This window comes from Sminthopsis crassicaudata, chromosome 4 (genome assembly GCF_048593235.1).
Source record: "Sminthopsis crassicaudata isolate SCR6 chromosome 4, ASM4859323v1, whole genome shotgun sequence".
Classification (NCBI taxonomy): Eukaryota; Metazoa; Chordata; class Mammalia; order Dasyuromorphia; family Dasyuridae; genus Sminthopsis; species Sminthopsis crassicaudata.
In genome coordinates, this window is record NC_133620.1 from 53119736 (window position 1) to 53135910 (window position 16175).

At 35.4% G+C, this 16175-nt stretch overlaps 1 protein-coding gene across 1 annotated transcript in view; it reads right to left on the reverse strand.

Annotated features, from left to right (window-relative positions):
- Window positions 1–16175, reverse strand: part of RXRG (retinoid X receptor gamma) — an 86353-nt gene that overhangs the window by 36434 nt on the left and 33744 nt on the right.

A 16175-nucleotide genomic window follows, 5' to 3' on the forward strand; every position in this document is an offset into this window, starting at 1 on the left:
CTAAACTCTGGTGTCTAGAATCAAACATTGTATTTTAGATATGAATTTACTGTGCCAGAATCTAATGGTATTATTGCTTCCTTATTCCTAGAAATCTATCCTCCCTTGATGTAGTCAGAGATCATGTTAGCTTTCTTTGGTTGTCATATCACACTGTTGATTTGTATTGAGCTTGTACTACACTAAAAGCTGTAGTTTTTTTCAGATAAATCATTTTCTTCCCATTGTACTTGTGAAGTCATTTTTGTGAACTATCACATTCTAGAACCTATTCTCCAAACCATCTTTTTATTTTTTTCTGAGGCAATTGGGGTTAAGTAACTTGCCCAGGGTCACAAAGCTAGGAAGTGTTGTATCTGAAACCATATTTGAACTCAGATCCTTCTGACTTCAGGGCTTGTGTTCTATCCATTTTGCCACCTAGCTGCCCCCAAACTATCTACTTTCAAAGCGAAACATCCACAGATCCTTTACTAACATTCATTCACATGGCATCTCACAACATTTCACTATCTCAGGTTGCCACTTTCTGGATACCTTTCAGCTTATCAAAGTGCTTCCTGAAACCTACGTAGCTCATAGAATTGAACCCAATATCTCAGATGATCTTGACAGACAAATACAATGAGACTATAATCTTTCTCATTCTAGTGATTATATCTAAACTTGAATTAGCTTTTTTAGCAACCATATCATTATAACTTATATTGCCTTTGTAGTCCACTAAATCTATTTAATTTTTTAAAAAATGAATTGCTGTCTAACCATGCCTTTTCCATCTGGTACTCATGAAGCTGATTTTTTAAATCCAATTTTAGGAATTTACATTTATCCCCATTAAAATGTATCTTATTGGATTTATCCCAAACCTCTAGCCTGTCAAGATGCTTTTGGATTCTCATTCTGTCATCCAGTGTGTTAGCTATCCCTCTCATCTTTGTTGCATCTGCAAATTTGATGAGCCTGCCATCTGTGCCTTTACTGAAGTCTGATAAAAGTGTTAAAGAACACAGGACTGAGGACAGATCTATAAGCTACTCTTTCAGGAATAGTGGTTCTACCCAACCTGTTTCATTGAACAGATGAGAATAACTTACAGTTATTTAAATGCATGCTACTAAAGTGGTTTTAATGTTCTATAAAAGTTTTCTTGAATGAACTAAATCTTCCTGCTGCAAATTGGTTAACACTATTAACTATTTATTGAACACTTTTGCTCCTTGATGCTTGAGTGGAAAGGGGCACACTACTTAGACCAGATACATTTATGGAGATAGGACCTCATCAATACAAGTTAAGAATTTGTGCAATTATCCTAAAAAAATACAAGTTGCTCAAGCCCAATTACCAGAAGAGATGCAAAGGAATGACAGAGCCATTGTTGGGTAGGTGTTCATAACATTACCTCACTGGTTATAAGACCCTAAAGCATGCAAGTTTAGGCTTCTAGTCATGATGTTCCCATATCCAATAGAAAAATCTCTGGAGTCAGAAGATCTGGATTCACTTCTTATCTCAGGATTTCTTACCTCTGGGGTTTTGGGAATGCTACTTCACCTCCATTTGCCTCAGTTTTATAACCTGTGAAATGATTTAAGAGGACTAGATGGCCGTTTCAGCTTAGATCTGAAATCTTGATTCTTTTTAGCTCTAATTGCTGATTCAGAGATAAAAGGAGGTAAATAAGAGGAGGGCTCTCTTATCTGCATGTAACTTATTTGTACATATTTGTTTGTTATGTCCCCCACTGCATTGTGAGTTCCTTTAGAAAAGGAATTTTTCTTTCACTGTTTTAAAATCTGTAGCATTTAGTGCAATGCCTGGAACACAGTGGGTGCTTAATAAATGTTAACTGATTTATTCATACCTTGATTCTATTTTCTTGCAAGTAGTATTTTATTTTTTCCAATTACTTTTTCAATATAGTTTTCAACCTTCCTTTTTATAAAATTTTGAGTTCCAAATTTTTCTCCCTCCCTCCCCAATATGGCAAGCAGTCTGATGCAGGTTATATATTTGTAAATCATTGAAACATTATTTCAATAATTTTCAATAATAATTTCAAAATAAAATGTCCACATTAGTCATATTGTGATAGAAGAAACAGAACAAAAGGGAAAAGTCAAGAAAAAGTGAAAATAATATGATATGAATTGCATTAAGATTCCATAGTTCTTTCTCTAGATGTGGATAGCATTTTCTGTCACGAGTATTTTGTAGTTATCTTGGAGTTGATCCTATTCTCTCTCTCTTTTTTTCCTTTTTTAAAAATTTATTTATTTAATTAATTTTTACAAAAATTTTATGCACAGGTAATTTTCCAGCATTGACAATTGCAAAACCTTTTGTTTCAACTTTTCTCCTCCTTCCCCCCACCCTTTCCCCCAGATGGCAGGTTGACGAATACATGTTAAATATATTAAAGTATAAGTTAAATACAATATATGTATACATGTCCAAACAGTTACTTTGCTGTACAAAAAGAATCAGACTTTGAAACAGTGTATAATTAACCTATGAAGGAAATCAAAAATGCAGGCACACAAAAATATAGGGATTGGGAATTCTATATAGTGGTTCATAGTCAATTCCCAGAGTTCTTTTGCTGGTTGTAGCTGGTTCAGTTCATTACTGCTCTGTTGAAACTGATTTGGTTGATCTCATTGTTGGAAAGGGCCTCGTCTATCAGAATTGATCATCATATAGTATTGTTGTTGAAGTATATAATGATCTCCTGGTTCTGCTCTTTTCACTCAGCATCAGTTCATGTAAGTCTCTCCAGGCCTTTCTGAAATCATCCTGTTGGTCATTTCTTATAGATCAATAATATTCCATAATATTCATATACCACAATTTATTCAGCCAATCTCCAACTGATTGGCATCCACTCAGTTTCCAGTTTCTGGCCACTACAAAGAGGGCTGCCACAAACATTCTTGCACATACAGGCCCCTTTCCCTTCTTTAAGATCTCTTTGGGATATGAGCCTAGTAGTAACACTGCTGGATCAAAGGGTATGCACAGTTTGATAACTCTTTGAGCATAATTCCAAATTGTATTCAATCCTGTTTTCTCTTAATCTTGTTTCAAAACCCACCACTTGATCCCTAACTTCCATGAACAAATTATCTTTTTGAAATAAGTCACTTAATCAAGATCTTGTAAAATTTCATAAATAATAGCCTTGGGAAACCTAAAAGAATTTTCTAGCCAGTCAGACAAGCTATCAGTGTTTCTGATCCTATTCTACCCCTTCCTCTCCAAATTACCCAATGACTAAAACTAAGTTGCCTCAGTAATTTCTTGATTACTTGGATCAGTCAATAACTGATATAATTAAAAAGGATGAGAGTTTTCTACTTAATGAATGATAGTTTTGTACCAAATTCAAACAAAGTTTTACTGGAGACTTGTTCTGAAAGTCAAGAGAAAGACTCAAGACCTCAGACAGGGACTGATCTTGGTTATTAACTCTAATACTTTCTAGACAGTCAGTTGAGATTTGGCTTGCAACCAGGTCATTCTAATGGAACAATTAATTAAGGGTCTTAGAAAGAAATTAAGGATAAATCCTTAAAAAAGAAACTAACTACATCTCTGCCAACATGAATTAAGTAGATTCTTTGCATTGAAGATCAGTTGCAGAAATATCCTGCCAGCATGTGAGTTAATAATTCCAGATCTCCTTACCTTAATTATATCATCAGGAATCACATAGCAGAATTTATGCAACTAACTTTGGTCTGTTCTCCCCAAATGAAATGATCTAGGAAGTTGCAGAATGGATTGTACCAGTAGCATTAATATGAAGTCCGCTATTGAGCCAATTGATCCTACTTTGGAGATGAGGAAACCATGAGACAAATGATTAAACAGGACCAGTGTAATAAGATTCTTTTCTTCCCACCTCTTCTCACTAGGGCTTAGACTAATGAGCCATCTATTTCCATCAATGGACCTCAAAGTTCTCAATCACTGAGTCCTTTGTATTGTAACAACATTGGACATTGGAGCCAAATATTTCTTAGCCATTGAGTTGGCTTAATAAATGGAAGAAAAATTAACCATAACTATTCCCTACCCCAATAAAGATAAATAATGTTTTCTCCAACAAGAATGACTAGAATTTCATCAGAAAAATATTTTCACCCTAATCTCTTATTGCCAGTGGGCTTTGGATAGATGAGGAGATGGCTGCAGTTGAATGATTCACAGAATGCTTGGGATGTATGGAAAATCACTTTCTACTTGGTTTACTATGTCCAGCAGCAACTGTCCAAAAATTAGGCAGTTATCTCCCAACATTTGTTGGATCAGTGTTTTCTAGAGAGTACCAGAGGTTTTTTTAGAGGTGTTCAGTGCATAGGAAATGAGTTAATTCAATTCAATTAAAGTCAAGAAGTTCAGAATTTCTAGGCAATGGGGATACTATAGTCAAAGAAGTTAGTACTAAGGGCTTTTGTCCTTGTGATAGTTGTAACACTGAGCAGACCAAAGACTCAGGAAATCTTTACCTATAAAATGAGGGGGGTCAGACTAATGGATCTCACAAATAGCTCTTTTAGCTTACTGTGTTTTATTTCTATAGAATGGCTGTTTTGACTTCTATGTCAGTCCACAGAAGCACTGGTGGCTCTTTGTAAAATTTAATTTATATAGCAAGTAGGGAGATCCTACATCAATCAATATTGAATGCAAAGTTAACATAAAATTATATATATGTATATATTTGCCAAAAGAGTGGGATGATGGTATAATCTAGACATGCTAACCTAAGTATAACTTGGATGTTGGTAACATTCATATTTACTTCCTACACAACATGAAACCTACCTAGCTGGTATGATTCATTCTAGGGGAACCCCATTAGTGTTACTTGCTCACAAAATTGATGAAGTGAAAATTTGTCTAGGAAGAGTAGGAGTTAAAAGTGCAAATTGCATGCCTCCAAGAAGTATAGATATAAAGCCTACTAGGTGAAAATCCTCCTCATATGGGAAGCCCCAACTACTATAAATAGAGATTCGTGGAATAGAATAGGTATATTCTTATAATTTCACCATTAGTTTCTAATCACTATTCCCATCATCGGTTTTCTGAAAACCTTAAAGAATGTCCAGTACCCAGTAATAGCCAAAAGAGAATTCCAGGCTTGCAAAGTGCTTTACTATCACTCTTTTTCTGGCTTACCTCCATTTGTCACTTTCTGATAAAAGTAGATACTGCCAGTGTGACTATAGGGGTTGTGCTTTCTCAGATTAAACCTAAAACTGCCATATTTTGTGCCTATACATTTTTTTCTCCCATAGTGAATTGGAAAGGACTTCAGATGACATCCAATCTGATCCATACATGAAAAAAATCTCTTCTACAATATACCTCTGAAGATTCATCTTAAAGATTATCAGTGTGGGTAAATTTCAAGGGGTGTGCTATTTAACCTTTGAACAACGCTCACTGTTAATGTGTCCTCCATTATATGCCAGACCCTGATCATTTCAAAACTAAACCATATGGTCTTACTATCAAGGTCACATTAAAAAAAAATTGGTACTCTTAAAAAAAAGCCCAATATGATTCAAACTAATTATTACAATCTTTCTACACTATAATCTACTTGGGAAGTGCACCAAAAACGCCTCAGGAACTTCATTTTTTCTTTTTAGAAGATAGGATTTCTGGGTAAACTGTATCTTGGCACTGCAGAGCTTCGTGCCTTGTTGCACAAATCTGAATCAAGAAGCACTATCTCTTTACCTGAACCTCTCAAAATGGTAACTTTTTAGATGTACCTTAGTATCAGAAATTAGGGAACTCAAGTAGTGCTGGAGGCAAGTTTCATTTAATTATCTCCCTAATAGAAAATCTTCTCATTGAATTGAGATTTTCTCTTATACATATATAATGTAAATCTTGAGCTATAAACAAATGTGGGTAGGAGGAAAACAATACAATGATACAAGTAATATGAATAATACTGTAATCATCATAGTTGATGATCCCCCATTTTATAACCTGGGATGTTCATACACATGCACACAAACATACACGAGAGTATGTATGTATATATATATATGTGTGTGTGTGTGTGTGTGTGTGTGTGTGTGTGTGTGTGTATAAATAATATATATACATGTATACACATATATATGTATGCATACACTCAGTATTATATAGGCAAAATACAGGATAAGGACTATTTCAACCTCGATATTATTCTATGACACTAGCCTTAAGTAGCCTTAAACTTCATTATAGACCTTCCTCTCCTTATAGACCACCCCGAGATTTAGGTGGTAGATCGCAATGAAATGAAACAAATGTCCCCTTTATCTCCTACACCAGCCCTCCAATTATTCCAGCAATAGCAAATATTATTTAAGAAATATTCTGAACTTAACATATACCACCACTTATTTTTGCTTTCTGATTTAATTTCCCTTGTCTGCATTCTTTTTACGTCTGACATATCCAAGTCAATCATGAAATGGAGAATAGTCACTGTACACTGATATAGTATCTTCATTACTTTATAAATTGTCATCAGAATGTGTGTATATATATACATATATATATATATATATATATAAAACATCTAACAATCATTAGCTTTCTCTTCCTTGTGAACTATTTACTTTGATAATACCTGCTCTATTTGTTTTCTGAATCCATATCGGTTTATGCACCCAGTCAGCCATCATCTATCCAACATTTATCATCCCAGAGGTAGTTAGGTGGTATAGTGGGTAGAGTACTAGCCCTGAAGTTAAGGATACCCAAGTTCAAATATCACCTCATATACTTGCTAATTGTATGACACTATGAAAGTCATCTGCCTCAATTTTCTTATCTGTAAAATGGTAATAACAATAGTATTTTTCTCCCAAAGCCATTGTGAGGAACAAATAAGATAATGTTTTAAAAATTCTTTGCAATATTAAATGCTATGTAAATGTTAGTAGATGCCCCCTTCTCTCCTTTGACACTACTACAATTCTGGTACAGGACATGATGGACTACTGCAATAACCTGCTGCTTAGACTCTCTGCTTCAAGTTTCTCCACATGAATCATTCCTTCATTCAATTGTCAAAGTGATCATTCTAAAATTTATATTTGACCATGTCACTCTCTTATTCAATAAACTCTAATGATTTCCTATGACCTCCAGGATCAAATATAAAATCAATTTGGCATTCAAAGTCCTTTATAACTTTCCTCAACCCACTTTTCCAATCTTCTTGTATTTCTCTCTCTCTCTCTCTCTCTCTCTCTCTCTCTCTCTCTCTCTCTCTCTCTCTCTCTCTCTCTCTCTCACACACACACACACACACACACACACACACACACACACACACTTTATCATTTTGTTACATAGGTCTCTGCTGTTTCATAAACAAAATATTCCATCTCTTGACTCTGGGCCTATTTTCTCTGGATGTCTTCTTTGCCTAGAATGATCTTGAAGTCCCCGCTAAAATCTCACTTCCTACAAGAAGGCTTTCCCAATCTCTCTTAATTCTAGTGCTTTGCCTCTTTTGACTATCTCCCATCTATCCTGTATACAATTTGTTTGTATATAGTTATTTGCATGTTATCTTCCCCATTAGATTGTGGATTCCTCAAGAGCAAGAACTTTTTCTTGGATTTCATTATATGTTATATTCTCAGGGCCTAACACAGTGCCTGACACATAATTGTTGTTGTTTGCCCTTCATTCATGATATCAGGGAAGTAACACAACATGCAAAAAAATTACATTGAAGTTAGGGAGGGCTGTGCATAGTCACAAACTTACTTTCCCAGCCAGAACCATCTAAGTTCAGTGGCCAAATATATATCAGGATGACTGGAGATGGCCCTGATGCAGGGGGAGACCTTGGCCTTTTTAAGCCTAAGGTCTTAAACAGGTCTCAGTTTGACTGAGGCAATATCTATTCAGTTTTTAAGACTAAGTAAGAAATAAGGCAGAGAATGGCCTTTTTTACCTAGAAAAAAAGCAATCTGGAAGGGGAAGAGCCTCAGGGTTTCTGGCCAAACAGACAAAATTGTTATTTACATTTACTCTGAGCTAAACAGGGCCCAAACTAATGACTAAGTGGAGTTTGACCTGGTACTAGCATTGTCTAATCAATTAGAGCCTTAAGGTTTGGTCCTCAACAAAGAAATCTTAAATCCTGGCAGCCAGGATTCACATAATAAAGGCTTGATGACTGACTAACTAGTACTATGTACTATATGTCAAAGCATACTGCAAAAGATGCGAAAAACGTAAAAGACAAAGACCCTGTTCTCAAACAGCTTTTAATTTAAAATCATCTTTGAGGGGAGAAATTTGTACAAATAATCATGATAGAAAAGAGAACATAATGGCAAAGGAGAGATTCAGACAAAATTCTAAGAGAAATCTTTTAACTGTGAGTCAGGGAAATTAGGAGAGTTTCATGGATTAAGTGGTACCTGACATGGGCCTTGAAGGAAAGAAAGGACTATACCAGACAGAAGTATCAGAGAAGTCCATGATAAGCATGGGGGGAAAAGGTAATAAATGAGAGCAAAGGCATGGTGACAGAACAGACGTGGAGATAATGGGGGAAGAGGGCAAGAAGAAGTGTAGGGATAGCTAACTAATGCACTACTAAGTTTAACCTTTTGCCATGGCCTCCACTTTTCCTCCCTCCCTTGAGCACAAGGCTTCTCTTCAAAACCACATAGGAATCGGTTTTCCTTGTGAGTTCATTTGGAACTTTCCCTGCCTCAAGTCCCTGAAGTTCTTTAGCTCTGAAAGCTTAATATTTGCAGACTGGAATATGCATTCTGGGGCACAATGTGATCACAACCAACTGCCAATTATCTGGAAATGACTTGGGCATCATGTCAAATGGCATTGTAAAGCAAAAGAGAAGCAAGGGACAGAAGGCCACTCAGGACAAATGGGAATTCTCCAAGGACAAGGCCAGCTCTCTGCCTAGACCAAAGACATAGTCACCTATATAGCATTGCTTGAAGGATGCTATAGATCCTCCTCATCTACACTGGAAATTTCCACAATTTAAATCACTCCTTCAGCTTAAGTAACCTCAGTAATCCTCACTTAAAATGTCAGAAATGTTAGGGTTAATTGCTAACCCCATATAATTCATTTTTCCATTTGGTCAGAAGGACCAAAATGGAAGGTACATTTTGAAAAGAAGAAAGGAAGGCAGGAATAGGAAAAATATTGGAGGCAGGTCCAGATATAGAATAGTAAAGTCAGAAGGTAACACAAAAACACCAGATTGAAGAGAGGTAGAGCAGGCCAACAAAAGTAAGTAATTTGCCAGATTAATAGTTCATCCTAGAGCCTACTGCAGTTTCTGATACCATGCTTTTCTAAGAACAGTGAATTATGAGTAATCTTAACTGAGCAGATTCAGATAGGCAGCCCTAACCTGGATCAGACCACATTGTAGCTTAAACCTCCAATTCTACTGCATTAAAGAAGACTGAAAATCAAATCAATAAAATAAAAAACAAACAAGCAAATTACAGCCAAAGCAGAAAAAAATGATCAGAAACTATTAAGCAATCATATACCAACAAAACTGACCCACACAAAAGCAATAAATCAAAGTATATTTTCAAAAACAGTATATGCCCAAACTAATATAACTCTTGGGCTACTAGGTGGCACAGTAGATAGAATGCTGGATTTGAAATCAGGAAGACTCATCTTCATATGTTCAAATTTGGCCTCAGATATTTTCTAGTTGTGTGACTCTGGACAAGTCACTTAACCCCATTTACTTCAGTTTTCTCATCACTAAAATGAGCTGGAAAAGGAAATGGCAAACCAGTATAGTAAAACTCCAAGTAGAGTTATGAAGAGTCAGATACAACTGAAAAACAAATCAACTATAGAATTCCAAATAGAAATCTTAATTGCATTTCAGACAAGAAAATAGAAAAAAAAATTCTTTACAATCTGTAAAGAAACTATTAAAGTGGGGTAGAGAAGGATGCAAGAATCTTCCTTCCCAGTCCTGGAAGGATTATCAAACCTTTGAAAAACATTATTCTCCTAAACTGATTAAGAAGGTATCTTACCAAATTCTTCTTATGAGACAATAATTCCTAATATACAATCCCCAAGTTTTAATACCCAAACCAGGAAAGAATACAACAAAAAAAGAAAATTATAAACCAGCATAACTAGTGAACATTGCTTCAAAAAATTAAATAAAATCCTGATCAAAAAATTTATTGCAAGTTACCCACAAAAAATTAATTTGACTATTTTGAATACCAGAGATGGAATAATGGACAGGGAAATTCCATTTCCTATAAAATCCCTGTAAAATAGATTAAATATTTGAGAAAGTACTAAAACACACTCAATACTTCCCATAGATTCAATTACAGAATAAGAAAAATGTAAAGCGTGGATAAATATTCAGTGCTCATAGCAGGGCCATGCCAATATTATATATATATATATATATATATATATACACACACATATATATATATATATATATATAAATTTATAAATTTAATGCTATACCAATCAAACTATATTTTATAGAATTAGATAAAAACAATAACATTTGTTTGGAGGAACAAAGTATCAAGGAAAATAATGAGAAAACAGAATTGAAAGAGGAATAGCAGTTTCAAGTCTACTAAAAGGGAGAAAAATCTTTCTGATTCTAATAGATTTATATCCCCAGTATCTAACAGTATCATAATAACAGTAGCATATTAGGCATTTAATAAATGCAGTGGGAAACACCACTCCCCAGGAAGAATAACTAATCTCCAGCTTTTCCATATGCAGGCAATCAGAGAATCAGATAATTGGAGAATTAAAAAGAACTAGGGAATCTACATTATAACTTATCCAGCAAGTGTAACCAGTAAGCAGCCCAATCTCTACTTGAAGACCTTCAAGGTAGAGGAAGCAATCAAGAAATATATGATTTGGAAAGAACTTTAGGAATCATAAAATCATTGATTTAGAAAGTAGAATATTTTAGAGGTCATAGGGTATATCCCTGTAGTTTACAGATGAGGAAACTGAGGTAAACAGGGTTAAGTGACTTGCACAGGATCACACAGAGAGTAAGGATTGAATCCCAGTCTTCTTGATGTACGACTAGAATTTCCTCAGCTTCATCATGCAATTTTTCAAGCCCTTCATTTAAAAATCAAGGTAACAAAAGCTCAATACAGTAATTTCTCCACGATCACATGACAAGGGGTAGAACAGATCGACTCCCTGACAGCTCCCCAGCCAGAGCATGATGCTCATTGGAGAGGCATTCCTAAAGGTCCAGGTTATATTTTGTGTTTTGTATTTTGAGGGTTTCTAGCTTTTTGAAGCACAAAGCATCTCATCTCTTCTCTGTCTGTACTTGCCTAAAACAGCCTAGATTGGGGATTTGGCACAGGGTGAGAAGCAGTACTGTACCCTCTAATATTTGCAGTGAGCTTTCTATGTGTTAAGAGCAGTGATGAATGAGCTTTGAGACAATCACTTGAGCCCAAATCCATTAGCTGCCTGGTTTCTAAGTCCCCCAGCACCTGGCTGTCTGGTTCCATTAGAGGAAGCCCAACTGAAGCCTGATCTTTGGAGCTGTGCGCTCGTCACAACAGCTCAGATCTGCCTCAGCAGTCACGCTGGCTGCTTTGGGGTACAGCCTAAGTGCGAAGGAAAAGGCTTCAAGCATGCTTTCCCCAGCTCCCAAATCCTGTAAGAGAACCATGTGCCTCTGGGACAGCTCTGGGCTGTCAATAAATCCTCATCAAACTATTACTGCAGCCCCTTTTTATCTCAAAGCATCCCAAAGGAACATGTGTAGTGTCTGAGACTAAATCAAGATTATATACTGAAATGAGTACTGTACCAGAAGGCAGAAAGATCTGGGTTAGAGGAACAGCTCCAGCTCTTACCAGCTGGGTGACCCTGATAAGTTATTTCATCTCTCTGTACATCAGGTTTCTCATCTGTAAAATGGGATGATAATCCTTCCATCCATGTCCCTGGATTGTGGTGAGAATTAAATGAGATCATATATGTAAAAGTACTTTTTGTAACCTTAAAGCATTATGTTAATATCAGTTGTTATTTTGATACTTAGATATTCTCATTTTTGTGGGCATATTCCAGCTCTAACTAATAGTAATTGTGTATCACTTAGCTTTCAAAGTTAAAGTCTATAAGATGCAGTGAAAATGCCAACCTACATTGGTACAAGGAAATGGGAGATACCAATGAAATCACAGGCCCAGGACCTATGTTATTATGTTCATATAATGTACACGTATGTAGCTCCATAAATATATATGCACATGCATACAGACTTGCTATATCCATGTGTATACATATGCATGTGGTACATATGTGAATATTTGTATTACACACAAATATATGTGTTTATATATTTATAAACTTATGTGTTTGTATATGTGTATGTGTATTTATATATGCATATACACAATAAATATTTTGTATTAAGGGGAAGGCACTAGCATCTCCCTACTCATTTCTTCCTCCTAGTGTTCCCTGACTTTCTTCAAGTTTCATCTAAAGCCCTATTTTCCAAAAGAAGTTTTTCCCAATCCTCCATTTTAGTATCTTGCCTCTGATATCACCCCTAATTTATTTTTATAAAAATACTGGTGGTATATAGTTGTTTGAATGTTGTCTACTCCCATTAGACTGTGAGTTCCTTGAAAACCAAGTGTAAGCTTTTGACTTTCTCTGAATCTTCAACACTTAGCACAGTACCTGGCATATAGCATGTATTTAGTGAACGTTTATTGTCAGCATCTGGGGAATTATGAAAGACTTGTTGGAGAAGTCAGTGATTGATCCGAATTTTGAAAGAATCAAGATTCCATAAGGAGTTGAAAAGGATGCACATTCCAGATTTTGGGGACAACCAAGGAGGAGATGGAACAATATACAAAAAGTCCAGTTTGGGGCAGCTGGGTGGCACAGTGGATAGAGCACCAGCCCTGAAGTAAAAGGACCTGAGTTCACATCTGGTCTCAGACACTTAACACTTCCTAGTTGTGTGATTCTGGGCAAGTCACTTAACCCCAATTGCCTCAGGAAAAAAAAAGACCAGTTTGCCTAGATTATTATGACTAATAAGGTACTTTTAAAAAGCTTAGCATGCTAAATAAAAGAGTTCATATTTTATTTTTGAATTAATGAGAGCCATGGATGTTTTTAAGTAGAGAAGCCACCTGGTCATACTTGAGTTTTCAGAAAATTACTTGGCAGGTATGTGGAGAATAGGTTGCAAAAGGGAGAGACAGTATTTCTTTTTCATGAGGTCATCCTGCCTTTCATATGCCACAGATATAATGTCTTCAAAAGAGTGACTCACATAAATAATAATAGAGCTATCTATGTCCTCTGATTTCTTGGCAACCTTGTCCATTTCTGAAGGATCCTTATAGATGAAAATGTAATGATTACATAGGACAGAAATGTAGCAAATAGGACAATAGTGATAATTGGTATGAATTTTTAAATTTCACTATATGAAATCTTGTAAAATTAGACTCAACTACCTTTAAGACCATGGAGCAACCAACAATAAAGAAAATTATCATAAGGATTTATTTAAAAGACTTGTCTTCAAGTCATCTTTCTTAGTTTTTAAATGGCTTCCTAGGAAAAAAAAAATTCAAACTTATATGTTGCCATCATTGGTCTGAGCTTAAATTCCGGACTTACATCAAGACTTTGCAAAAATAGTTCAAATTTAAATAACGTGGCTCAGTTAAAGTTCTTTGATCACAACAACTTTATTGGGTTATAATACATACATCAACACACAAATGTATGTGTATATGTGTGTGTGTGTGTATATATATATGTGTGTGTGTGTATCTATTTTGACATAATATAGATATTTATATATAGGGTGTATATATGTATGTAAATATGAATATATATGTATATATTCACATGTATATGTGAATATATACATATTTGTGCACAAACACACATTATCACATTCAAAAGGTTGTAAATTTTTTGAGAGCAAGGACCATTTCATTTTTGTCTCTGTATCCATTATACCTAGAACAATATCAGGCATAAAGTCAGGAAAACCTGAGCTTAAATCCCAACTATGATATTTACTAGATGAGTAAACTTGGGCAGGACAATTCACTTTTTGAACTCCAATTTCTTCATTTATAAAAATGGTGATAATGTTTACACTGCTTATCATATGTGTGTGAGTGTGGGTATCTGTGTGTGTGTGTGTGTGTGTGTGTGTGTGTGTGTGTGTGTGTGTGTGTATGTGAGAAAGAAAGAAAGGGGGAGAGAAGAGACAGAGAGACAGCCAGAGACAGAGACAGACAGGGATGGATGGATAGATGGAAGAAAGAAAGGAAGGAAGAAAGGAAGGAAGGAAGGAAGGAAGGAAGGAAGGAAGGAAGGAAGGAAGGAAGGAAGGAAGGAAGGAAGGAAGGAAGGAAGGAAGGAAGGAAGGAAGGAAGGAAGGAAGGAAGGAAGGAAGGAAGGAAGGAAGGAAGGAAGGAAGGGACAGATTATTTTACAAGAACACTATAATATATAATTGTGCATGTGGTATTGTAAACTTATCAGAAGGCATTTGCCTATAGAAGAAAATGCTAAAATAGTGTAGCCTTGCAACAATAGGGAAAATAATGAGAGTTGGAGGCTTAAAACTCCAAGTCTAACTGATACAAAATATGACAAAGTATGATGTGGTTTTCAATAAAATTAGTTGGAGTTCCCTTTAAGTAAAATATTTTAGGTTCCATGTTTCACATCTCAACTCTGAAATCTCTAACCATTAAAGGAGGAGTTCATATTTTTCCTAAGGTCACAGATCTAGTTGATGAACGTTTTGCTTTCTTTAGCTTTTGTGGACAAATTAGCTGTTCACAAACAGCTAGGCAAAGTCAGTGTGACCTTGGATCTTATTTTCCATAATTTCTGAAGAGTTTTTTGGCTCCTGACACCACTAATCTCTGGTTAACTGGTATTCAATGCAGCAAATGGTTATATTTGCTTGTTAAGACTACCAAGGGCTTTATTAAAATAAAGGGAAGATACTAGTATCTCTCAATATATGAAGAGATATCACCACAAATTTGTGTGATAAGAAGAGAAAATGATCTACTCATGTGACAAGAGTGAAGGCTGACAAATGGATAGCCAGAATGCACCACTGCTATCATTTTGATGTTACCAATAGGGAAAAGCTTTCTGCAGGTTGGGTAGACTTTCCTGTGTCAAACCTTTGGGAAAATATAAACAAGAGACCCACACGATGGTTAAACATAGCTCCGCTGCGATTTGAATCACTGGAAGAAACAAATTATGAGGTAACAGAACAAGCATATTCCTGGAAAATATAGCTAAAAAGTTAAATACTACATAAGTTGGTTTTGTTGTTTTTGTTTTTGTTTGTTTTGTTTGTAGTTATATTAGGCTATAAGATCTTTGAGGTCAAGGGACAATTCCTTCTTTTATATCCCTAGCACTTAGTAGTCCCAAATAAATGTTATATTGAAACTTGATGGGAAAAGCCTTCAATAAGAAGAGAAACCATGAATTTAAGGAGTTGGATTTTGAATAAATTGTCAGGTTTATGAAAAATCATAGTGGGTTATATCAAGATGTAATAGACATGAGAGTGAGAACTAGTTAGATAAATTTGTCTAAATTAGAACTTAGAAAATTTCAGATGCCCTGAAATAACAATTCTGTCCTTTATAGTTTTTAAAATTAGCTTCTTTCTTTGAAATGTTTGTAAAGTATCTTAAATATTAGTAAAGCTAACTTCTTTTTGTGAGTTAAAAGAACCAATGAAAACTTTTAGAGAAGTCTATTGTAGAATTAGTGCTAGTGCTTTAGAGATGCTTAAAAAAATACACTACCTTTACCAACAGCATTGAGATGCTTGAAGTGAGATGAAGGATGGATGAAGCAGAATATTCAGGTGAGATCAAATCTGGCTCATCTCCCATAGGACTTGAGTTTTGTTTTTTTGGAGGATTTTTTTCATCAATAACCTTTTAAATGGAATAGTCTTTTAAATTTGGTAGGGGTACTGCTCTCATCCTCAGTGCAACAGACTTAGAGAGGGCACAGCAATGAAGTAGGCTAATGGAAATCATACAGACAGTGACAGAGTTCATAGA